This window comes from Pan troglodytes, chromosome 1, assembly GCF_028858775.2.
Source record: "Pan troglodytes isolate AG18354 chromosome 1, NHGRI_mPanTro3-v2.0_pri, whole genome shotgun sequence".
NCBI classification, from domain to species: Eukaryota; Metazoa; Chordata; class Mammalia; order Primates; family Hominidae; genus Pan; species Pan troglodytes.
The window spans coordinates 58,466,622-58,493,834 of NC_072398.2; the positions used below are offsets into that span (position 1 = coordinate 58,466,622).

Below are 27,213 nucleotides of genomic sequence, written 5' to 3' on the forward strand. Positions count from 1 at the left end.
TTAGATGAATTTTGTACAGTCTCCTCAAGAAAATAGAATAGAAAGAAACTCCTCTCAATTAATTTTATACAACCAAAAACAATGTCAGTACCAAAATCAAACAGCAGTAATAGCTACAAGTCAATATATTTTATTAATCTAGATATAAAACATTCTCAACAAAATATTAGCAAATTAAATACTTCAAGATATCAAATGACTATACATCAATATATAAATGACTTAAGTAAGATTTATTGCAGATTTGCAAAACTGACTCAACATTTGAAAAAATACTCAAAAAAGGCTAAAGAAGAAAAATTACAAGATTATATTGATTGAGGCAGAAAAGACATTTGACAAAATCCAACACACATTATGGTAAAAACTCTCAATAAGTTAGAAATAGAGGGGAAGTATCTCCCCTTGGTAAAGAGTATCTACAAAAAAAAAAAAAAGTAAATAAAACAAAACTATAGCTAACATCATAACATCGTACTAAATAGTAAGAGACTAAGTGCTTTCCCCATAAGTTTGGAAACAAGGCAGAGATGTCCTGTCCCATCAATCTCATTCAATATATATTGAAATTTCTGAGTACTGCAATCAGAGAAGAAAAAATGCATAACTCAAAATTGATTATGAACCTAATTTAAAATGTTAAGCTCTAAAACTCTCAGAGAAAAAAAAATCATAGGAGAACACCTTTGGGATCTATAGCTAAGCAAAAAGTCCTTAGACTTGACACAAAAACACAATCCATACAAGAAAAAATTGAACTTCATCAAAATTAAAAACTTTTGCTTTGTAAAAGATCCCAGTAAGAAGATAAAAAGAAAAACTATACGCAGGGATAAAATATTTGCAAACACTATATCTAATAATGTACGAATTCCTAGAAAATATAAAGAATTGTGAAAACTCCATATTATAAAACAAATCAAGTAGAATCTGGGAAAAATTTATAAAGAGACATTACACCAAACAGAATATACAGATGGTAAATGAGCAGCTGGAAAACCCATTCGATGTTATTAGCCATTAGTGAAATGCACTTTAGACCCACCATGTGATGTAATTCCACAAACTTACCTGAATTGCTAAAATAAAATTGGTAACAACACTAAATGAAGCAAGGATGTGAAGACGCTTGATTACTCATACATTTCTGATGGGTATGTAAAAAGGGCATAAGCATTCTGTAAAATATTGTAGTCATGTCTTATAAAACTAAACATCCAACTTCCATAAGGCTTACCTATTGAACTCTTGGGCATTTATCCAAGAGAAAGGAAACCTTCTATTCATTCACACAAAAGCCTGCATACCAATGTTCTTAATAGCTTTCTTCATAGCGGCATTTAAAGTAAATTACCCAGATGTCTTTCAACAGGTAAATCGATAAACTGTGGTACATCCATACCACGGAATACTACCCAGCAATAAAATGAATGAATTAGTGATCTGCACAACAATTTTACTTAATCTCAAGAAAATTATGCTGAATTTTTAAAGCCAATTCCTAAAAGTTACATACTATTACCTACTGTATGATTTCATTTAGATAACATTTAGAAAAGATTAGTGTTGGAGTAGGTATACAGAAAGGAGGCAGATGTTATAAAAAATAAATAAGAGGAATTTTTATGGGGATTGCCACGGTCTGAGAGTTTAGGTCCCCACAAATTCATATGTTAGTCCTGATCACCAAGGTGACAGTAGTAGAAAGTGGGGACTTTGAGAGTTGATTAGTTAGGCTATGAAGGCTCTGCACTCATGAATGAGATTGTTCCCCTTATAAAAGAGGCCCAAGAGAGCTGTGAGGGCAGAGAAAACAATCAGCAGTCTGCAACCCAGCAGAGGGCCCTCACCAGAACTCAACCATGCAGACACCCTGATCTTGGACTGCTCAGCCTCCAGAACTGTAAGTAATAAGCTTACGCTGTGTATAAGCTACTCAGTTATGGTATTTTGTTATAGGATGCCAAACAAACTCAAATAGTGAGGGTGATTTTCTGTATCTTAAGTGTGGTGATGAATATATGAACACATGTAATAAAATTGCATAAAATATACACACACCCAGCACAAGTAAAACAGAAGTATGAAAAGGATTGGTGGATGTAGAGAGAAAGAGAAAGACAGTTAAAGAAAGAAAGGAAGGCACAGAAGGAGGGAGGGAGGGAAAAAGGAAGGAAGTAAATGTGAAAGAAAGAGGGAGGAGGGGAGGTAGGGAAGAAGGGAGGGAGGGAAGGAAGGAAGGAAAGAAGGAAGGGAGGGAGGGATGGAATAAAGAGAAAGAAAAATAAAGAAGGAAAGAAATCCATTAAAATCATATATTATTTCAACAGAACAACAGCGTTTCTTGACATTAAATGATAAAACGATCTATGTATTATTTTCTACAAAAGTTTTTGTAAACTATTCTCTATAGAGAAAACAGCTCATATCTATTTAATCAAATATATATTGAGTATCTGCGTTGCTTGGTAGTTTATTCCAGAAGTAGTTAGGAACACTTAAAATTGTTTCAGTTGCTATTTATTAGCAATGATTAATTCCAATCAATCTACTTCTATCCCCAAAGCTACAAAGCAATATTTGTACTTAAAATCCATTATGAATTTCAGTGACAGAGCAGAATAGTAAACAATAGGGTTATACCAACAGAAGGAGGAGTAGGCTGCTCTCAAAGGCAAGTATCAACCTTAATGCCTGTCCTAAAAAGTCCTACAGAGGAAATAACAGGGACATCTTGAAAGACACAAACACATATGCACAGATATATCTGTACCCACTCAAGCGCTAAGAAAAGAAAATGAATGGAAAAGAAAAGAAGAAGAAAAAGGCAATTCAGGACAAGGCAATGCAAGCAAAGGTGATGAAAACAAATCAAAAGAGCTGAAAGCATTGCTCCTTACTTTATTAGCTTGATAGACACCTTAAAAACCAGCACATTGATTTTTAGAATGTTGTTAAATGAGACCAATCATCATCACACTGCTTCTGATTGATAGGTGGAGTAATGTGCTGCTGGAGTGTTGAGAACAGTCTTGAGTTTCTCCTCAGGGTCTAACTCCATTCTTAAACAGTTTGCTTTCTGTGACCAATACAATGTCACCCATCTTCCCCAATTCTCTTGACATTTCTACAAATTTCTGCCTATAAATGGCTTCTACTCTCCAAGTCCATCTATTACCTTTGAACTTTCTGACCTCTGAATCACCCTGGCCCCAATAGTGTTATAACAACGTCATCTAATGAACAATAATTTAGTCCTGCATTCCTCTGGTTGAGATTTGAAAGGAAATGGGGAGATAAGATACTTGGATATGTCAATCACAGATGAGGGAGAGCAGGAAAGACTTCATGCCATTAGGGTATAGAGTGGGAATCACCACAGGAGAGATAATCCTGGCAAGGGAGTAGAATTTCTACGTTGCACATCTTGTCTTTCTAGGAAATGACTTTCTCCAATAAACAATTTAGAATACGATTATGTGGCAGGTATAGTAAGATCCATGACCTCGAATAGTATCTGTCACCAATAGATTTCTTATGAAAAATTTTAGTTTAGACCACTAATAATATCTTAACTGGTTTCCAAGGCTAGAATAATACCTAGATATATTTTAGCTGATACCACTACTTAATTTTTGGGAAACACAAACATTTAGCCCATAGCAGTGAGCCAGGGAAAAATTTGGATAAATGAGGAATTAATTTCCCAGGGTTAAGCTAAGGCTGAATTGGAGAGAGAAAGAAGAGAGAGAGAGAGAGAATGGGTTTTATGAGAAAAACAATTGTAGGAATTCCCCGCCAGCATTTCCCACCAACCTTAATACACAAAATACTCTTAAAATCATTTTGTTTTCTCTAATTTCAGAGGTCTAAATGGACACTACATGAAATTCCTTTTTTAGACTGGGCGCAGTGGTTCATGCCTGTAATCCCAGCACTTTGGGAGGCTGAGGCTGGCGGATCATGAGGTCAAGAGATCGAGACAATCCTGGCCAGCATGGTGAAATCCCCTCTCTACTAAAAGTACAAAAATTAGTTGGGTGTGGTGGAGCATGCCTGTAGTCCCAGATACTCAGGAAGCTGAGGCAGGAGAATCGCTTGAACCCGGGAGGCGGAGGTTGCAGTGAGCCGAGATCATGCCACTGAACTCCAGCCTGGTGACAGAGTGAGACTCCGTCTCAAAGAAAAGAAAGAAACAGAGAGAGAGAGAGAGAGAGAGAGAGAAAGAAGAAAGAAAAAAAGAATGAAAGAAAGAAAGAAAGAAAGAAAGAAAAGAAATTCCTTTTTAACAATGATTCTTTGTAGGAAGATGAATAAATAATAAATTTCAGTTTAGTACCTAATTTTAACCCCTCCATACTAAGCCTACATATTCTTAACCTCCCTCCTGGCTCCTTGATCAGACCATTACTTATAAAACGTTTTACTTAATTATTTTGTTTCCCCATTCCACTGCAAGTCTAAAATCAAACCCATTATTTGTCCTTAATATCAACGCTCCTTGAGTATTCCTTGCCATAGTTAGTGGCTTTTTTTTTTTTTTTGCCACAAAAGATTGAAAAATGATTGGAATTTTTGTTAACATCTACTCTCCCTTTCCCCCTGATTCTAGTCAATTAGAAAAGGTTTTACTCATAAGTTTATTTATTCACATATAAAATTTCACTGTATTTTTACAGGCATATATTAACTCTAACTTAAACTATGGCAACCTTCTCATTTGTAATCTATTTCTAGTCTCTTTCCCATGAGATTCATCAGACATACTGATGTTGCATTAGGCTTACTATAGTAAAATCTACATGCTCTAGACTGACTTTACAAGGCACTCTGTAATCTGCTCCAGAATTCATATTTTCTGTCTTCTTTTTACCATAGCCGAATTATATCTTTACTCTCCTGTCTTATAACCTTTGCTAGTGCTATTTATTCCTCTTGGTATATCTTGGTTACTCCTCTACAGCTACAAACCCATGTTTTATTCCAGGTTCAGTTTCATCTAACTCTAGTGAAAGTTTCCTTGACATTGGCCTATAAATCTTGCATGCTTGTGAAATTCTTAATAGAAATGTAGCAAAATGTCCCTCCACATTTGATAACTTTAGAGTACTATATTTTTTATAGTTGAGGACAAGCATTTCCCATTCAACTTTCTGAAATAATTTTAATAGTTACATGCTTGCATATTCATCTCAGCTAGATTTTGACAGAAATTAATTACTGCACCTAATGTAGCGAGCATTTTGAACAGTAGATTTTCCTAGGTAATTAAGTTAGGATATTTTATATGCTTAGAAATACTGATTTAATTATAATTATTTTGATTATAATTATAAAGTTTTATTAGCATCTCTGTTAGTCACTTCTAACAGTTATTTGTGAGGAGTCTAGTAATAATCACTTATTTATTTTGGTTTTAGAATTATCCGTGATTTGCCACCTTTGTTTTTATGGAAATCACTTGAAATATATAGACCTTTTCTTTTTTGGAGTTGCAAAAATAGTTTGCTTATTTACTTACATTTTGACATTAAAAATGTTTAATATTTGGGGACATAGGTACATATTTGCCTCGTATGTGCATCTATTTCTTCTGATGTTATAAATTCTACCCACATTCTAGGTTTGATAACTATCTGTTTTTTAAACTTTCATAGGGTTTTTAAATTTGTTTTTTACTCTTTACTCCATCTGGAATTTATTTTTATAAGTGATGTAAGAATATAAATTGACACTTTGTTTTTAGAATAGCTTTTTCAAGCATACCAACACCCTTTGTTGAAAAATAAACATTTTTCTTTTGATTTGAGTTGCCACTTGTAACATACATCAAATTGTTTATTATAATTGTGTCTGTAATAAGCAATCAGTTTTCCATGGCAATCTATTTATATTTGAATAAATATTTGAATATTTAGCCTAGGGTAATTGTAAATGTTAATGATTGCTAAGTCTAATACCTTATTTTTCTTTTTTATCTTATTTTTCCACTGCTTAGACTTTGCAGAATATGTTTTTAAAATGCTTTCATTTGATAGCAGGGTCCTTCAAACTAAGCCTTTGCAGCACTCAAAAGTATAGAGCAGATGAAAGCGGAGCTGCTCTGGTTGAAGAAGCCTGGAGCCCTGATTACCAGGATTGCACCGCATCCCATTTGCAGAGTTTTGGGGCTCCTTGAACTCTTATTTAAATCTGTCATTTCAGATTTACATGAATATATTTTTGACAAATTCTCTCAAAATCAAATTTGGATTTAGTTGCAATTGCTTTAAATCTGCAAATCAATTTGAACATAATTGACATTCAAAATTGTGCCTATTAATTAACTTATTGCCTCCCAGCTCCAAGCTGACCTTTCCTTCTCCTGCTTGTGATACTACAGCGTTTCTCCTTTGTCAATCATCACAATGTTAAGCTTTGTCAGTAAAGACTGATAGAAGGACCCTGGAAAAGATAAGAAGAGAAGTTTTCTTTCCCTTTTGTGTATGCTTTGTTGGCTTGTTCCTGTGTTGTAAAGCACCCACCAATTAACAGAGACCCCAGCTGTGCTCAGTTTGTAGCTTGCCACTTACCCTCTGGATTCTCTGCCTCATCAGCCTTTGCCACCCAGCTTCCCAGATGGGGTTTCCTGGCTTGCAGATCTCCTTTTGCCTGTTTTGATCAAGTGACACCTAACAGACGGTTACCTCCTTGCCAGTCCTGGTCTACAGTTCCCCGTTGACCAAACTCAACTATTTACAAGGAGCTGATTGAGGATTTCTGACTGCCAGCTTTGACCTGCCAGCATCCTCATAAGGGCTTTATGTTTGCTGGCCAGTCTCCAGCTCCTTATCCATTACCTTTAGTCAGATAGCATTCCAGTGGGTGATGTTTTGATTGGCAGACCCAACCACAGTTACCCATGCTCCAGCCTCAGTCGGGTGTCACACTAATGAGGAGCTTCTAGGTTCAGTCCCTGGCCACAGCTCCCTGCTCACCGGGCTCAGTCCAACACTGTGTATACATTCAGACCACCAAGGCAATCCTGCAACTTCTCTGCCATTTAGTAGGCTGCAGTAACACACCCTCCAATGATGGCTGAATTACAGTTTTGAGGAAGAGAGCTTCCTTCCAACTGTTTTCCTTTCTTAAGCCTTGGAGAAATTTTTAGAATCCTTTTTTTTTCTTTTATTCAGTCTTAATAACCAGTCTCAGGAATATGGTTAATATTTCATTATATAAAACTTCCTGTTTTCAAATTACTGTGTACTTTTTGTCTCCTAACTAAATACTGATTTATACAAAAGATATTTTCTCCTTCTCACCTTCTTCTTCTCTTCCTCCACTTCCTCCTTTTCCTTTCCCTCCCTCTTTTTCCTTTCCTAAAGGATACATCTTTCCAGTTATTCAAACCCTTATTCAAAGTATTTTTTGCTTTGAAAAATTATTTGTTTATTTTTCTTTAGTTAAGTAGCATCCTTTTGTTTTAGAAATACAATGCTGTATTTTAGTCCTATGGTAGATGAGGTAATTTCCATTATATTATTCCTTGGAATTTAGTGATGCGTATGAAGCTAATGCTTTGCTTTTTAATATGTTTAACTTACATCTTGACATATAACTAAACTGTTTTATAATCAAATGGTTTCATTTTTGAAGTATTCTAGTTTAACAATTGCATTATCTGTAAATAATGATTGTTTTGCCTCTTTTTTTTTCACCATCCCTGTATCTGAGAAATAGTCCCTGTCTTTATGAGATAAATCTTTTTAATCTATATAAATGAGTAAATAGTACAGGGAGGGAAACTTCTTTTAATGAAAATTGGAGACATCATTTTCCCCCAAAACACTCCTACCACCCTGCCTCTCAAAGAGAACGATGCTATTATAAGATCTTGATTAAACTACCGTGCTTAAAATCAAAATTTATTTATCCATAGGTATGTTTGTGCAGCCTGCTGAAGGAAGCCATATGGAATCCCTACTTCCATTTTTAATTAAGGTACTCACCAGAAATTTACTACCTATCAAGTTTTTCCTAGCTATTTTCCCAGTCGAGCTCACCAGTGTTAACCACAATAGCAATAGTTCACATTTACAGAGTGCTTATGTGGGACTCTAAGCTTAATTCCATTCTACGTGGTATTTTATATATGTGTACTCATTGAGTTCCCACAACATCCTTTTTAAATCATACTATCATCTTCTCATTTTATAGATGAAGAAACAGAGAACCAAAAATATAATTTTCCAAAGTGACACAGTGACAAATCTAAGATTTGAAGTCTGGTGGTTTCTAAAATCTATATTCAATGCTGCTACACATGGCAGCAGAGATCACGTTAAACAATGTTAAGCATATAAATATTCCACAAATTAAGAAACTTTGTTCCATTATTGAGTTTGTGAAAAATTGAAATAGCCAAATTTTGAGGGGAAAAAAAGGGAGAGACCCAAGGAAAATAAATGCGACCTATCTTCCTCCTCCTAAAACTGCCCGTCTCTCATATTTTTATTCTGTTCAATATCAGCAAGACAGGATCTCACTCAAGTGTATATTGGGGATGGTAACACCACAAACAGATGAAACTTGACTTTTCAAAACTATTCCAAAGTCTATAACACATATTTTATATAACAACAAAATTTAGCACAAAGTACAATATTTTGAGTGGCAGTAGAAAACCAATTGTCTCTGAAGTTGGTTGGAGGTTGGTGATACAAAAAATGGTATACATGTTTAAAAAAGGAAAGAGAAAAGAAAAATCTTGGTTTAAGTTTCCTTAGTGTCCTAGTGAGCCTGATTCTCTGAAAAAAGTGAAAAACATCTCCCATAAGAAAAATAATGTGATATTGTATTTTCTACATGTATTGGGAAGATCCAGTTATATATACTGTCTCATATTTTGGAGTAATATTTAAGTATATGTCATAATTTGTAATGTAGAAATTTGCAACATACATAGTAAGCCACAGTCATACTTCTCTGACTTATTTCTTTCCCTTCGTATCTATCACATTTCCCATTTAAGAAATATGTTCTAAACAATATTAATGTTGAATTGACAATGGATTATTTCCAGAGAGGCTTAGGAAGGAAATTTATGCATTATTATGATTTTTAATATATCTCATTCATAGAATAAATATGGAAAATGTAGTAATCATAAACCTTGTTAATCAGTTTACTCTTATTTCTTTGGGGAAAACAAGAAGGAAGAAAAGATAAGAAAGCTTTCCTAGCTTGCAACACAGGCTAAGAATTCCCTCCACTTATCACTAGGCAATGTCTTCTTTTATCATTGGAAGTTTTCTTTATATAGACTTTAGTCTATATTGTGTAATTAACCTAGGCAGTACAGCTCTCTTTTGGTTACTATTGATAAGATACACCTTCTGTTTTCAACCTTTTACTGGTAACAATCTGTCTTTATATCTAAAGTAAAGTTCCTGTAGACATTTTATAGTAGGATTCTGCTATTGTTAAATCAAATCTAAAGATCCCTGATTTTTTACTGTGGTCTTGAGACTCTTTACATTTAATGTAATTGTAATGTAGTTGGAATGAAATCTACCATTCTGAAAATTATTTTCTATTAGATGTATGTTTTCTTTATTATTTTGTGTTGCTCTTTTCCTGGCATTAAAATTAAGTGAGTATCCTTAATTATACTATTTTATTTTAAATATTGGTATACAGTAGTAGCTAATCTTTATTTTTCTAAGTTGTTACTTTAGATTTGTAATGTACATCTTTAATAATACCAGTCTACTTTCCATGTCTGGTGTAAGAATCTCATGAAAATATACTTCATATTTTCCACTATTTTTTATATTGTGACCTACATTTTGTTTCTTCATGCATTATTTAAAACCCAGAATACATTATTACAATGGGTGTGCTTCTAAGTAAATTAAAAATAAGAAAAAAGTTCTTACTTTTATTCTTAATTATTTTTAAATTTCTAATGCTTTTTCATTTTTGGATAAATACAAATGACGATCAGATACATGTTTCTTTTGTTTTAGGAACTCCTTCAACATGCCTTACAGTGCACATCTGCTCACAATAAATTTATTCTTTCACAAAAAGACAAATGCTGTGTGTTATCACTCATATGTGAAAGCTAAAAATGAACATATGTATATATAAGTTTAACTTATACTGCACTTACACTGCAAATCTAAACCACAGCTCATAAACATGTGAGTATACACATGTGTGTGTATATATATTCATGTTTTATGTTCTTTTCTTTTCAAATGTCTAGTAAACCAGCTCATTATTTTAAACCTATAAAATTGAGTTAAAGAATCAAGCATTTATCTTTGCTTTCGACATAAACTATCAGTGTAATTAAAAATTTGATGAGGCATAATTGCTCTATTGAAGAATTCCATCTATTAAATTGAAAATGAATAAGGGAATTAAGATATTATGACTTTATTTGGAAGTTTTCAATGAATCAATAAATCCAAGCATTGAATATCAATGGCCACTCACATCAGAAAAGAGAGGTATGTACATGTTACATGTCGCCTGATGAAAGAACATAACACCAACCTCTGAAATTGAATTTGATCAATCCTTTAACTACAATTAAACATTTTCAGAAACAAAACCGATACTGCACAGCATAGATGGGAATCACAAAATTCAGACTGTGGGAAATTCCATAGTAAAAATAACGCAATTTCTTCCAAAATAAATTACTAAAAGCAAAACAAAACAATGACATGGCAAGAGAACCTATAGATCAAAAGAGCCACAAGAAATGTCAACCAATCACAACATGTGAATATTTTTAAAAATTGCAATCAAAATGAAAACTGTGTTAAGATTTATATACCTACATACATATGTATATATGATTTATTTAATTAGAATTTTCAAAATTATATATTTGAAGTTTTTAACAAATAAATGCTTTTTTGTGTGATGGTGGTATTGTGGTAATATTACAAATAAAAGATAAATTGATAGATGATACATAAATAGAATATATATGGATAAAATAACATATCTGAAATTAGCTGTAAAATAATATGAGGGTGGAGAGAAATATAAATGAATTAATTTATCATGACATAATTATTGCTGAATCTATGTGATACCACATGAGTATTACAATACTTTGTCTATTTCCCGTATATCCGAAGGTATCTAATAAAGTGTCAAATGGAAATAATAAGGATATTTTAAAATAAGTGACCCAGCAAAAATATCATAAAGGATATTTCAAAGAATTTAGCACAGAATTCTTTCCAATAAATAAAGATAATATGAAACAACAGCAAGAGTTTGGTATTATAAAATATTAAATAAAAAAGTATCATATTTCCCAATTTTTAAAGAGATTGTGTGATGATGTGTTTAAAAGGTTGTGCTAGAGACGATGGCCTGCATGGAAAAGTTTCTGTTTCAGTTCGTTCTCACACTGCTATGAAGAAATCCCCTAAACTGGGTAAATTTATAAAGGAAAGAGGTTTAATTGACTCAGAGTTCTGCATGGCTGGGGAGGCGTGAGGAAACTTACAATCATGGCAGAAAGCACCACTTCACAAAGTGGCAGGAGAGAGAATGACTGCTGAGTGAAGGGGGAAGCCCCATATAAAACCAATAAACTTATCAGATCTCATGGGAACTCCCTCACTATCATGAGAACAGCATGGGAGAAACTGACCCATGATTCCCTTATCTCTATCTTGTCCCACCCTTGACATGTGGAGATTATTACAATTCAAGGTGAAATTTGGGTAGAGACACAGAGCCAAACCATATCATTCTGCCCCTGCCCCTCCAAAATCTCACATCCTCACATTTCAAAACACAATCATTCCTTCCCACCAGTCCCTCAAATCCTTAATTCATTCCAGCATTAACCCAAAAGTCCAAGTACAACGTCTCATCTGAGACAATTCAAGTCTCTTCTGCCTCTGAGCCTGTAAAATCAAAAGCAAGTTACTTACTTCTTAGATACAACGAGGGTACAGGCATTGGGTAAATATATCTGTTCCAAATGTGAGAAATTGCACAATACAAAGGGGCTACAGGCTCCATGCAAGTCCAAAATCCAATAGGAAAGTCATTAAACCCTAAAAGTTCCAAAACAATCCCCTTTGACACCATGTCTCACATCGAGGTCATGCTGTTGCAAGAGGTGGGTTCCCATGGCCTTGGACAGCTCCGTCCTTGTGGCTTTGCAGGGCACAGCACCCCTCCCAGCTGTATTCACAGGCTGGCATTGAGTGTCTGCAGCTTTTCCAGGCTCACGGTGCAAGCTGTCAGTGGATCTACCATTCTGGGGTCTGGAGGACGGTGGCCCTCTTCTCACAGATTTACTAGGCTGTGCCCCAGTGGGGACCCTGTGTGGGGGCTCCAACACCACATTTCCCTTCTGCACTGCCCTAGCAGAGATTCTCCATGAGGGCTCTGTCCCTGCAGCAAATTTCTGCCTGGACATCCAGGCATTTCCATACATCCTCTGAATTCTAGATGGAGGTTCCCAAACCTCAATTCTTGTCTTCTGTGCACCTGCAGGACCAACAACACATGGAAGCTGCAAAGGCTTGGGGCTTGCACTCTCTGAAGCCACAGACCAAGCTGTACCTTGACCCCTTTTAGCCATGGCTGGAGCGGCTGGGATGCAGGGCACCAAGTCCCTAGGCTGCACATAGCAGGGAGGACCTAGATTTGGTTCACAAAACCCTATTTTCTCCCAAGGCCACCAGGCCTGTGATGGGAGGGGCTGCCACAAAAGTCTCTGACATGCCCTGGAGACACTTATTTCATTGTCTTGGTGATTAACATTTGGCTCCTTGTTACTTATGCAGATTTCTGCAGCTGGCTTGAATTTCTCCTCAGAAAATGGGTTTTCTGCAAATTTTCTGAACTTTTATGATCTGCTTCCTCTTGAATGCTTTGCCACTTAGAAATTTCTTCTGCCAAATACCCTAAATCATCTCTCTGAAGTTAAAAGTTCCACAGATCTCAAGGGTAGGGGCAAAATGCCACCAGTCTCTTTGCTAAAACATAGCAAGAGTGAGCTTTACTCCAGTTCCCAACAAGTTTCTTATCTTCATCTAGGACCATCTCAGCCTGGACTTCATTGTCCATATTACTATCAGCATTTTGGTCAAAGCCATTCAATAAGGCACTAGGAAGTTCCAAACTTTCCCACATCTTCCCTTCTTCTAAGCCCTCCAATTCTCTAGGAAGTTCCAAACTTCCACACATTTCCCTGTCTTCTGAACCTTCTAAACTGTTGCAACCTCTGCCTGTTACCCAGTTCCAAAGTTGTTTTCCCATTTTGGGGTATCTTTATAGCAGCACCCACTCTCTACAGTACCAGTTTACTGTAGTAGTCTGTTCTCACAGTGTTATGAAGAACTGCCCAAGACTCGGTCATTTATAAAGAAAAGAGATGTAATTGTCTCACAGTTCCTTGTGGCTGAGGAGGCCTCAGGAAACTTACAATCATGGTGGAAGGCACGTTTTCTCAGGGCAGCAGGAGAGAGAATTATTATTGAGTGAAGGGGGAAGCCTTATATAAAACCATCAGATATTGTGAGAACTCAACTATCATGAGAACAGCATGAGGGAAACTGCTCCCATGATCCAAATATCTCCACTTGGTCCCACCTTTGACATGTGGAGATTATTAACCCATGAGATGTGGGTGGGGACACAAAGCCAAATCATATTAGTTACTTAATATCCATAAGCTATAGTTTTCTCACTTATAAAATATGAACAATAATAGTACCTATATGAGAGAACATACAATAACCACTGAGAAAAATGTTCAATAATTCAAGTAATGTTTAAATAACCATCACTGGTATTGATATCATCTCACCTCCAATATCAATATCATTATTAACAATATGTGCACAAATGGTACTATTATAATAGTAATGCTGTGTTGCAGTTGTATTTAACTCTTAAAAAAATTGTTTTGTTTTATATGAGAATATCAACAAACTTCAATGTTAACAAGGGCCATACAAATAATATTTTTATAAGACTTTAACTTAAATAACATCAGTGTAAAACAATTTGGCCTATGTAATCAAAAGCTACTGATCAATAAACCATTCATCAATTAGGATGCAGATAAATAAACATGTAGATTAATAGTAAAAGTGTTACTTCTATAATGAATTAGTTATATAAATTAGTAAGAAAAGATGTAGTTATTTCATATAAAATTTTAGATTTATGTATTTTGAAACATTAGATTAAAAGAGTTACCTGTTACAGAAATGTTTATTATACAATTAACTACCATTAGGTTTTATAAAATAATTAAAAACCAAAAGAATAAAGCTGAAAATGTTAGTGTACAGGTGCTTCTAAATGATAGTACAAAGATATCAGTGAACTATGCTTTTTTTATCTGTAAGTCAGATACTGAAATGTAGTCTGCAAAATTTTTTTATTGGATGTTAGCATCCATCATAGTTTGTACTGCACTTTTAGTTTATAAAGTTAGTATATACCACAGACTGATTTATAACTTTGTTTGCTCCGGCAGTACTAAATATCCTACATATGAATAGATAAACATACAGACATACCTTACATAGTTTTTAAGCTTGTTCATGTGGGAGTGGATGTAAATTTATGGAGAAAACCCAAAATTACAAAAATTAAAATATTTCATTTGAAAACATTGTAGTAAGACTTTAACCAATGTAGTTTGAATCATGAACACTAAAATATTATTACGGCCTGTTCACTTTTGAAAAGCACTTATGGTGAAGCAATCTTCATTCAATTAGGTCTTATTCAGCTTTCAAGCCATTATGACAAAAGACAACTTGTAACTAGGCATAGAAAATAAAATTTGCAATCTATCAAAGGGTGATTAAATTTTATATCAGACCAGCTTCACTTATCCCTATTCTTCAAATATCACCATTTTCTTAAATGTAGACAATTGAAAGTAATTTTTTAAATTAGTCAGCTTGGATGAGATTGCTCTAATTTTGACCTTTATTACCTTAAAGAATGAACTATAATGGATGAATTCCATTAAACTACATTTTTTTCCAATTTTACTTAGTTAAATAGGCCATAAGAAAAAATTATTTAGTCACTTTGCGAAAATCTTTTTACCTTTATGATTCTAGTTTAATCATATATATGTATATATGTAATCATCCATGTCTTTATTCAAAATATGTTAATTCTATTGTCCTCTCTGTCTCAAATAACACATTTTAGGAAGCTGTATTGCTATTGTTTCTAAAGCTTAAGATAAATAAGTAAAAATTGAGTTATCTGAAACATTTCACTCTCAATCATATAAACTGAAGAAAATATGATAAAAAGTGCTTGTGCTTATGCTGATGAATTATACAATTTTTCATAACTTCCAGAAAACCTCATATTTGATTATATTTTTTTAAATATGAAATTTGGATATATATTTGCAAGAACTCACATTCAAAAGATAGTATTTTATAAGAATCTATACATTATAAAATTCAATATTAACTATCGAAGCTTAAATTATGAATATGCTTTAGTTTTTATTTTATAGTTTCAATATTTAAAACTATGTCTTTTAAAATAAATTTATATAAATGAATAATTATTTTTTCAAAATACTATTTTTATTTATAAGTTTATTTTTCCCTGTGTCTTAAGACAGAGATTTTATTTTGGTAAAGAGACAAAGCAAACAGTTTTACTTAAATTTATCAAATGCTGAAAAAACATATCTATCACTTGTAATCTCACCAGGTTGTGATTGACTCGTACCTAGAAAATGATTTCATTTACAGATAGCTAGATATTCTTCAATGATTTTCAGCTTCAGAATTACAACTGTTAAATTCTAAATATGAAGATAATAAGATGGAAACCAATAGAAATATTGGAAAGAAAGTGTGATCATCGTGCTTCATATATATATATATATATATGTATATATATATATGTATATATGAACCTGATTAATCAACTCAGATATTTATATATAAATATATCTAGTCTTCTTCCCCTTTTCTTAACATATAGCTCTGAGAATACGTGTAATCTTCAGAGTGATAAGAGTGTCTTTTGTATGCTAATAAGATGAATGGTCACTGACAGCCCTTTGATAGCTTCAGGATGAGGGCTGTTCACATGAAATGCTATGGTATGATTAGAATGTTGGGTCAGCCATACCTTCTAACCTTCAAGTAAGAGAGAGGATCTGAAGTTAAAGTTGACCATTCCATTCATAGCCAATAACTTAACCAATCATGCTTATTTAACTAAGCTTTTACAAAAACCCAAAAGGACAGTATTTCAAGGCTTCTAAACAGCTGAACATGTGGAGGTTCCTAAAGGATGGTGCTCCAGGGAGGGCATGGAAGCCCCCACCCTGCCCCTTCTCCCACACCTCACCCTATTCATGTATTCATCTGTTGTTTATTGGTATCCTATGTAATATCCTTTATGATAAACCAGTCAATGTAAGTGTTTCACTGAGTCTTGTGAACTGCTCTAGCAAGTTAATCAAACCTGAGGAGATAATTGTGAGAACCCCGATTTATAGTAAGTCAGCCAAATGCACAGGTTATCATCTGTGCTTGTGACTGGCATCTGAAGTGACAGAGTTATAATTGAATAGTATAAGAGGATACCTAGATGGTGTCCCCTGCAGAACTGATTGGTTGCTGATGGAGAAAAATCCGCACAGATATTTTGGTGATCAAAGTAACAGTGTTGATTCTTGAGTGTGAAAGTAGAAAAAACTTTTGGATTTTCAATATCCTCAAAGTAAGGTACAAGTATTTTGCCTTCTATTAAATTGTAGTTAATCACCTGTAGATCACAAGTGATTAATGAAGAACTTCTAATGTAAAATTTTTGTCACATTTAAAAAAAATAACTGGTAGATTTTGAGGGGAAGTTTCAGGGTTATAGAAAAAGTGAGCAAAAAGTACAGAGTTCCCTTATACTACCCTCCAGTTTCTCCTTTATTAATATTTTGCATTTGTATGGTACATTTCTTATAATTAATGATCCAATATTGCTACATTATTATTAACTAAAGTCCAAAGTTGACATTAGTATTTATTTTTGTGTTGTACACTCTATGGGGTTTGACAAATGTATAATGACACCTAGCAGCCATTACAGTGTCATTGTGTGAAAATGTCCTAAACCGACACATTCTGAGACAAATTTAAAAATTTGGAGCCAAGGGAAAAAAAAAATAAAGCTACATTGTCTCAGTATGAAAGTTCCAATCAGGTATCTTCTATTTGCAAACATTTTGATTCCATAACAGCAAAAAAGTTAGCAATGTATTTAATTCTTTTTTTTAATTATACTTTAAGTTCTGGGATCCATGTGCAGAATGTGCAGGTTTGTTGCATAGGTATACACATGCCATGCTGGTTTGCTGCACCCATCAACCTGTTATCTACGTTAGGCATTTCTCCTAATGCTATCCCTCCCCTAGCCTCCCATCCCCTGACAGGCCCTGGTGTGTGATGTTCCCCTCCCTGTGTCCATGTGTTCTCATTGATTAACTCCCACTTATGAGTGAAAACATGCTGTGTTTGGTTTTCTGTTCCTGTATTAGTTTGCTAAGAGTAATGATTTCCAGCTTCATCCATGTCCCTGCAAAGGACATAAACTCAACCTTTTTATGGCTGCATAGTATTCCATGGTATATATGTGCCACGTTTTCTTTATCCAGTCTATCATTGATGGGCATTTCGGTTGGTTCCAAGTCTTTGCTATTGTGAACAGTGCTGCAATAAACATACATGTGCATGTGTCTTTATAGTAGAATGACTTATAATCCTTTGGGTATATACCCAGTAATGGGATTGCTGGGTCAAATGGTATTTCTGGTTCTAGATCCTTGAGGAATCGCCACACTGTCTCCCACAATGGTTGAACTAATTTACCCTCCCACCAACAGTGTAAAAACATTCCTATTTCTCCACATCCTCTCCAGCAAATGTTGTTTTCTGACTTTTTTGTGATCACCATTCTAACTGGCATGAGTTGGTATCTCATTGTGGCTTTGATTTGCGTTTCTCTAATGACCAGTGATGATGAGCTTGTTTTGATGTGTTTGTTGGCTGTATAAGTGTCTTCTTTTGAGAAGTGTTTGTTCATATCCTTAGCCCAATTTTTGATGGGTTTTTTGTTTTTTTTTTTTCCTTGTAAATTTGTTTAAGTTCTTTGTAGGTTCTGGATATTAGCCCTTTTTTGGATAGATTGCAAACATTTTCTCCCTTTCTGTAGGTTGTCTGTTCACTCAGATGATAGTTTCTTTTACTGTGCAGAAGCTCTTCAGTTTAGTTAGATCCCATTTGACAATTTTGGCTTTTGTTGCCATTTCTTTTGGTGTTTTAGACATGAAGTCTTTGCCTATTCCTATGTCCTGAATTGTATTGCCTAGGTTTTCCAAACACCATTTATTAAATAGGGAGTTATTTCCCCGTTGCTTTTTTCTGTTAGGTTTGTCAAAGATCAAATGGTTGTAGTTGTGTGGCACTATTTCTGAGGACTCTGTTCTGTTCCATTGGTCTATATCTCTGTTTTGGTACCAGTACCATGGTTATTCTTATAGTTTCTTATGGCATACATAATTGATTTTACAAGATTTAAAACTACAGTTTTAAAAGTTTTTTCCAATTCTGTGAAGAAAGTCAATGTTAGCTTGATGGGGATAGTATTGAATCCATAAATTACTTTGGGTAGTATGGCCATTTTCACAATGTTGATTCTTCCTATCCATGAGTATGGAATGTTTTTCCATTTGTTTGCTTCCTCTCTTATTTACTTGAGCGGTGGTTTGTAGTTCTCCTTGAAGAGGTCCTTCACATCCCTTGTAAGTTGTATTCCTAGGTATTTTATTCTCTTAGTAGCAATTGTGAATGGGAGTTCACTCATGATTTGGCTCTCTGTTTGTCTATTATTGGTGTATAGGAATGCTTGTGATTTTTGCACATTGATTTTGTATCCTGAGACTTTGCTGAAGTTGCTTATCAGATTAAGGAGATGTGGGACTGAGAAGATGGTGTTTTCTAAATATACAATCATGTCATCTGCAAACAGAGACAATTTGACTTCCACTCTTCCTATTTGAATTCGGTTTATTTCTTTCTCTTGCCTGATTGCCCTGGCCAGAACTTCCAATGCTATGTTGAACAGGAGTGGCGAGAGAGGGCATCCTTGTCTTATGCCGGTTTTCAAAGGGAACGCTTCCAATATTTGCCCATTCAGTATGATATTGGCTGTAGGTTTGTCATAAAAAGCTCTTACTATTTTGAGATACATTCCATCGACACCTAGTTTATTGAGAGTTTTTAGCATGAAGGGGTGTTGAATTTTGTCGAAGGCTTTTTCTGCATCTATTTAGATAATCACGTAGTTTTTGTCATTGGTTCTATTTATGTGATGGATTACGTTTATTGATTTGCATATGTTGAACTATCCTTGCTTCCCAGGAATGAAGCCAACTTGATCATGGTGGATAAGCTTTTTGATGTGCTGCTGGATTCTGTTTGGCAGAATTTTATTGAGGATTTTCTTATCAATGTTCATCAGGGATATTGACCTGAAATTTTCTTTTTTTGCTGTGTCTCTGCCAGGTTTTGGTATTAGGAAGATGCTGGCCTCATAAAATGAGTTAGAGATGATTCCCTCTTCTTCTATTGATTGGAATAGTTTCAGAAGGAATGGTACCAGCTCCTCTTTGTACCTCTGGTAGAATTCGGCTGTGAATCTGTCTGGTCCTGGACATTTTTTGGTTGGTAGGCTATTAATTACTGCCTCAATTTCACGACTTGTTGTTGGTCTATTCAGGAATTTGACTTCTTCCTGGTTTAGACTTGGGAGGGTGTTATGTGTCCAGGAATTTATCCCTTTCTTCTAGATTTTCTAGTTTGTTTGTGTAGAGTTGTTTATAGTATTCTCTGATGGTAGTTTGTATTTCTGTGGGATCAGTGGTGATATCCCCTATATCATTTTTTATTGTGTCTATTTGATTCTTCTCTCTTTTCTTCTTTATTAGTCTGGCTAGAGGTCTATTTTGTTGATCTGATCTTTTCAAAAAACCAGCTCTGAATGGCGATCATTAAAAAGTCAGGAAACAGCAGATGCTGGAAAGGATGTGGAGAAATAGGAACACTTTTACACTGCTGCTAGGAGTGTAAATTAGTTCAACCATTGTGCAAGACAGTGTGGTAATTCCTCAAGGAACTAGAACTAGAAATACCATTTGACTCAGTAATCCCATTACTGGGTATATACTGAAAAGATTATAAATCATTGTACTATAAAGACACATACACATTAATGTTTATTGCAGCACTATTCACAATAGCAAAGAGTTGGAACCAACTCAAATGTCCATCAATGATAGACTGGATAAAGAAAATGTGGCACATATATACCATGGAATACTATGCAGCCATAAAAAATGATGTGTTCCTGTCCTTTGCAAGGACATGTATGAAGCTGGAAATCATCATTCTCAACAAACTAACACAAGAACAGAAAACCAAACACCACATGTTCTCACTCATAAATGGGAGTTGAACAATGAGAACACATGGACACAGGGAGGGGAACATCACACACCAGGGCCTGTCAGAGGGTGAGGGACTAGGGGAGAGATAGCATTAGGAGAAATACCTAATGTACATGACAGGTTGATGGGTGCAGCAAACCACCATGGTATGTGTATACCTATGTAAAAAGCTGCACTTTTTGCACATGTACTCCAGAACTTAAAATATATTGAAAAAGAAACATAAAACAAAGTTTTAAAAATATTGTGATTTAAGCACATTATTTTTTTATGTATCAGTATATCCAGTTATATTTTTGGTAATTAGGTGGGCATGAAGGAGATGTGAGATCTGATTGTTTAACAAAGGAAAACAAAAGATGGTAATAAGTTTATTTCTGGGCATAGTAAAGTTATATTTAAGAGCTCTTCCAGCATAGTGGTTCTCAATTAAACATCAATAAATGTTCTCCCCTATAACCATGAGTTATATACAATGTTACATCCTGTTATATATCAAGTAGATTTATCCACTTGTGCTTATTAGACTTATAGGTTACCATGTTAGCTTTGTTAGAATTCAGAGTTTTCAGTTAGGTTAGCTGCTTTATAATGGATTATAAATTAAATAATTGCTAAAATCTAATGTGGGAGAAAACCAATAAAATATTAATGTATCTTATTATTTCATCATTCTAGCTCTATTCATTACAGTGGCTTGGAAACATTTCCACAACTTGTACAGATATTTATCTCTAAAACTCAACTTTTTATTGCTAATGTTTTCTTCTAAAATGAACCTGAGCTTATCCGAATACCTTATTGCAATAAAGCAAGATTATGTAAGTTTTATGAAAGCTTTTGTTATTTAAAGAACACAACTACTTCATCTTCCATTGGTGGGTTTCTGATAAATTTCACTTTAAGAATATCACATATATTCAATTGGAAATCAGTTACACTGGCCATAAACCAATCAAAATGAAAGCTATGTGGCCATGTTAACCCTCAAAAAAAAAAAAAGCATTACTCTACTTTCATAGTACTATACTCAGATTGATTTTATGAGGAATATAAAATTTGTTCATGTTTATTAGTATTTATCTTTACCAGCTTATAAAAATAATCATACATGTTTACCCTCAGAAACAAACTTAATAGTGCTTCAGACTCCAAATGGTTTTGTCCACCAATTACAAAAAAGGCTTATGCTATCCACTCCAACTTGTACAAATGATAGGTGTAGGAAGGATTCTCAAGCATCTCTTTACAAATGAAAAAATAAAGAAGAATGCATTAATGAGATATGTTAAGAGATTTCATTCAATGCTGCAGTGATTAGGGTAGTTCATAGTTATTCCATTTATTTTCCTCTGGGCTTGTGGTGGATATCCTTTTCCACTTCCTTCCACATAACTTTCCATAGCCAATGATGTGTGTCTCTTCTGGAAGAAGGCTTTAAGATCTAGTATGCAATTTGGTGCCTTTGCTTTTATTATTGAGTCAATAATGCTCGGAACATGGGAACAGAACCTCCCTAATTGGAACAGCATGGGACAGATCCCTCTAGGGATGACAGATATGTGTACATTGTGAGTTAAATAAAACAAAGATAATTATATTTGTTGCTATAATATAATTTACCCATACTCTCTATACAGTCACATAAGCTAGAGTTTCTACTGGTTAAGTTATGGAGTAAACTGACAATAGTTGGGCTACAAATAAAATCAATCTAAGTAAAAGAACAAGCCAGGCTTTACCCATAACAACTACAAAAAAAGTTATGAAGACCTCCACTCCCAGGTACATTCTTCACAAAGTAAGAAAATGTCTACTTTAGACAGTGTCAGTTCTTCAAGGCAACTTTGTGGGTGTTCTTTGCATTGGGGTACATCATGCTTTTTTTTCTTGACAATTAGCCAGACTCATCTTATGAGTAATGTTAAAAACTGTGAAAGATAGAGCAAGGGAGACATAAAGCTCTAGTCCTCAGACAAAACAACAAAAAAATTACTTAAATGACAACCACTCAAGTAATCCATGTATGGTGGTTACTTTGAAGATTATCTATTGCTGACACCAGTATTATAAACTAGTGAAAATATGTGTTTAAAGAACAAAAGTTTGCCAAAACAGAGAAAACTGCTAAATTTGAATGCATTAGCTATCATAAATGCTCTGTCTTTTGTCTGACATTTATTATCAACACAGAGACCTAAATATAAATACGTTAATAATTGAAACATAGTTAAATAAAGGTGACTTCAAGTGAAAAACTATTTTAGTTGTGCTAAATATGGAACACATAAATATTTTTCTATGTAAGTGCTCATACCCACCACAGAGATAACAAAGCCTGCTGTTTTGACCAAATGATAGAAGAAATAATGCAAGACAGTAATGCTCTTTATATAATTTCATCCAGCAAAACAGTCAAACCAGTAAAAATAGGCAAGAACTTTAGCTAAAGTATATAATGTACAAAATATTCTTTTGATTAATCCTCCACATTTTTTATAAAACACAGCTATTTAAAGGCAATGTAAAGTAACCCAGAAAAGAAAGAAATTGCCTCAAAAGAAGGTAATCCCAATACATTTATGTTTTTTTCCTCTAAGGAAATTCCCCAGTCAGGTAATGCAAAGCAGCCAGATTGATGCTACACCAGAAAATAATTACATAATCCCTAGCAACCAAAAAAACAGGGACCTTAAAGTAATGTGATATGTTGTCAATAAGATATAATTGCCCTTGAAATATTGGTCATTCTTTTTTATCTATATATGCATGTTTTACAGCTAAATTTCTTTCCCTACCTAAGTAATTTAAATATTTAAGTTAAAGGGGCATTTAAGAGAGGATCGAGATATCATCATTAGTGTAATAAAGATCAAATTGAAACAAGTGGTTTATGTGTAGATCAATAATGGACTAAGTAAGAAGACTTACTCAAGCATTCATTGCAACTCTCTAATACTGAGTTATTCCATGGCTGTAACTAGACCAGTGAATATGTTGTGAACTGACAAAAATCTCCATCCTCCCCGCTCCCGCAAAAAAAAAAATGGTTAAAGAGTGACTGGGAGGGTGAAATGAGACTCCCCATAATTGGTACAAACATTTTTGCTGAGACACTTTCTAATTATAAAACAGAGAAAACTTTGCATATATGTACCAAAAATTGTGAAAGAATATTTAGAGCAGCATTGTCTTTCATATAAAATATATATATTAACTTGAGAATAGATAAATATACTTAGCATATCTACACAAAGGAATACTATCCACCTTTGGATATATGTGAATAAATAAGTTGTATGTAAATTGAATGTATCTCATAAATGTTATAGAGTGATATAAATAAATTGCAGAATATAATTGCCATTATTTAATTTACATAATATATAAAGGAGAAAAATAAAAGTATAGATCGTTTAAGAATACGTATATACAATATGAGAAATGCATCAGAGTAATCTAAACCAAATTCAGAATAGTGGTTGCTTATGATGCAAAAGAAGGAATGAAATCAAGGAAATTTATACAGAAGGCTGTAATGATATTGGAAAGTGAGTACTTCTCTGCTTAATGTTTGTCAGATACATTTTAAATACTCTTTAAAAAATACAAATAAATAATTTAACCAACTGTAAAGGAGAAAGTTAGAGAATATATGTTATCATAAAATATAAGTTAAAAGCTGTATTTATTTTCCATTTGATAGTGGTTTATTTATCATTTTATGGCAGAATATTTCTTTGGGATAACTATTACATAGGTCATATTTTGGAAAACTCTAAGTAAGTAACTTATTCCAGTAAAGTCTTATGAAGTTCTAAAAATATAGGCAAGATTAGTAGCATATTCTACAGAGAATAGGAGCCATTTAATATAGGAAGAAATGGTCCTAGAAGACATAATAGCTCCTGAGGGTGTCACTGTACTAAAACATGGCACAAAACTTGCCATAAAACTGACCAGCAAAATATCATGCTGTAAGTTACCTTCTTATATGTTTCCGATGGGACATTATAAAAAAGGTATTGGGAGGCAGTAGAAAGTGATGGTTAAAATGAGGGTTTTCGAATCACAGTGCTTGATTGTGAATCATGGTTCAAACACTTGTTTGTTTTCTGATTTGGGGAAAGTTAATTATATCATCGAGCCTTAAATTCCTGAGCAATAAAATGAAGTTAGTATAGTCTCTAAGTCGTAGGATTATTAAAGGGTTTCCATGAGATAAGACAGAAAATTCTCAGTGCTTCTGAAGGCACTTTAATGAATTGCTCAATACATGTTTATTTTTATTATCAAGCTTCTGTAGAGTTGATCTTTAACATAATTATCTAGAGGTGTTTCACATTTTTTTATTTTAAAATAAATATACATTGTAATTTAATTAAATACATGTTTTACTAAAAATGTAGTAATTGTCAGTCTTGGGATTTCTCAAAATGAATCACTTCCTCTAAACATGCCAACCAATAACCTGCACAAATACGATCACATTCTGTAAAATGGTAGTATTATTCCGCTTTTTAAAAGTCAAACTTCTGGTCTCCTGACTAGACCAAAAAGGAATCAAGAGCAAACGACTAAGAAAAACTGCATTTGGATAAATAAAATAGAGAATAGTTAACCAAGAACAATTACCCTTATAGTTACACTCTAAAGCGCCACAGAATTTAATCGGGAAAGAAGAGCTCAGGCCCATACTTTTAGACTACTTATTACATTAAATACTAGCAGGCTTGTTTTTTCTTATTTTACAGCCCTTATATTATTAATAACTGTTAATTATAAGATCACAACCATGGGATATATTTATGGTAGTAAGAAGCTTGATAGATCATATAACAAGATGGATACATACAAAGATAAAAGTTGAGGCCACATTTAATTTGTCTTTCTAGTACCCAGTATTAATTACCTGAAATACATTAAGTATAAGCAAGTATTTTATAAACACTTCTTGGTAAATAATTGTGATGTAAATTTTAAAATTAAAGCAGAGAAAGCCACAAGAAATGATCTGAAAGTAATAAATGTCCAGAAAATAGCAATATATGCTTTTATACCTTGAATTCATCAAAATATTATATGCAAATAAATATTTAAAATGCTTACATGTTTCAAGAAGTGCTGAAATGGAAGTCAGTGAACTCTGTATTAGGAAGCAATAGTAGTTGTTAAAGGAAGTTCACTTAAGTAATTTATAAAATCTGAAATAAAGTTATCTGAAGATTCTAGACAGCAGAACTTTGATACCTAATTATTTGATTTATAAAAATAATAAAAAATATTTAATATTATGGTATTAAAGTGGCATGACAGCTAGCATGGGGAATAGATTGCTATCCTTTCTGCAGTCTTTCAACAGATAACAGTTGTCTTACAGGTAGCTAATTCATTTCTTTCATGTTAGAAGCCTTTGGTTATGAACAGATAATAAATGAATGCCTTTGACATGAACATTAAGAATAGGCTTCATACTCAAATATCCTTCATTCTTTTACTCCAGTATTTACCATCCAGTAATATAGATGTCCCTTTCTAATTTTCTGAAGACATTACGTTTTTACTTCAAAATATTGAATATAATTTGCCTTCAGTATCAGCTTCCCATATGCTCTCTACTACTGTACTTGGTTAGACATTTTGAAGGTGCTATTATCAGTTTGGACATAAGCTTGACTTCATTTTTTTTTTAAATAAGAGACCTCTGCTTTCACCTGTGATATACACAGAACTTGAATATCCTCACATAACTTGAATATCATTGGAAATTAGTGGGTTTTCCTGAATCCATTACAGAACTGATGTTGCAGTGCAAACCTCACTACAAACTCTGGAGAGACAAGTGAATCCTGAAATTCACAGTCAAAATCTGTAGAAAAAGAAAGACCTAAAATCAACTACCTAAGCCTCCACCTGAGAAAACTACAGAAAGAGTAGCAAATATATCCCAAACTATGTAGAAGAAAGAAAATGTTTTTAAAAAGGAGGAAGTGATGATATTGTAACAGCAAAACAATAGAGAAAATCAACAAAACAAAAGCTAATACTTTGATAAGTTAAATTACATTGATAAACTAAAATAATAATAAGAACGAATACACACACACACACACACACAATTACCCATATCAGAAAAAGAGGCGGGGACTTCTGATCCATAGAAATTACAAGGGTTGTATGGTAATACTATAAATAATTCTATGCCTGAACGTTTGATAACATAGATAAAAATCACTGGTTCAATGATAAAAAAGTACCAAACCTTACTCAAGAAAAAAAGAGATAATCTGAATAGCTTTATATATATTAAAGAAATTAAGAACAAACAATCTTCCCCCCAAAAAACATAATGCTTAAATATTGGTGAATTTTCTCAAACATTGAAGAAAAACTAATAGCAATTTTTATAATATCTTTCAGAAAATACAGAGGGAACAATTCCTAAACCTTTTTATAAGCTGACATTACCCAAATACCAAAACCAGATAAGTACATTACAAGAAAAGAAACTAAAAATCAATATTTCTCATGAATATAAAGTTCCTTAATCCAGTATTAATAAACAGAATCTTGCAGTACATCAAAAGGATTAAATAGTGTGCCAAGTGGAGTCATTTCAGAAATGCAATACTACTTATTCAAAAATTGATAAATATAAGATTAATCACATTAAACTAAAA

The 27,213-nt window shown here is 33.7% G+C and overlaps 1 long non-coding RNA gene across 1 annotated transcript in view; it reads right to left on the minus strand.

Annotated features, from left to right (window-relative positions):
- The window catches only part of LOC104004026 (uncharacterized), a 168,453-nt gene that overhangs the window by 85,963 nt on the left and 55,277 nt on the right, over positions 1-27,213 (minus strand). The gene's annotated exons all lie outside the window — the stretch shown is intronic.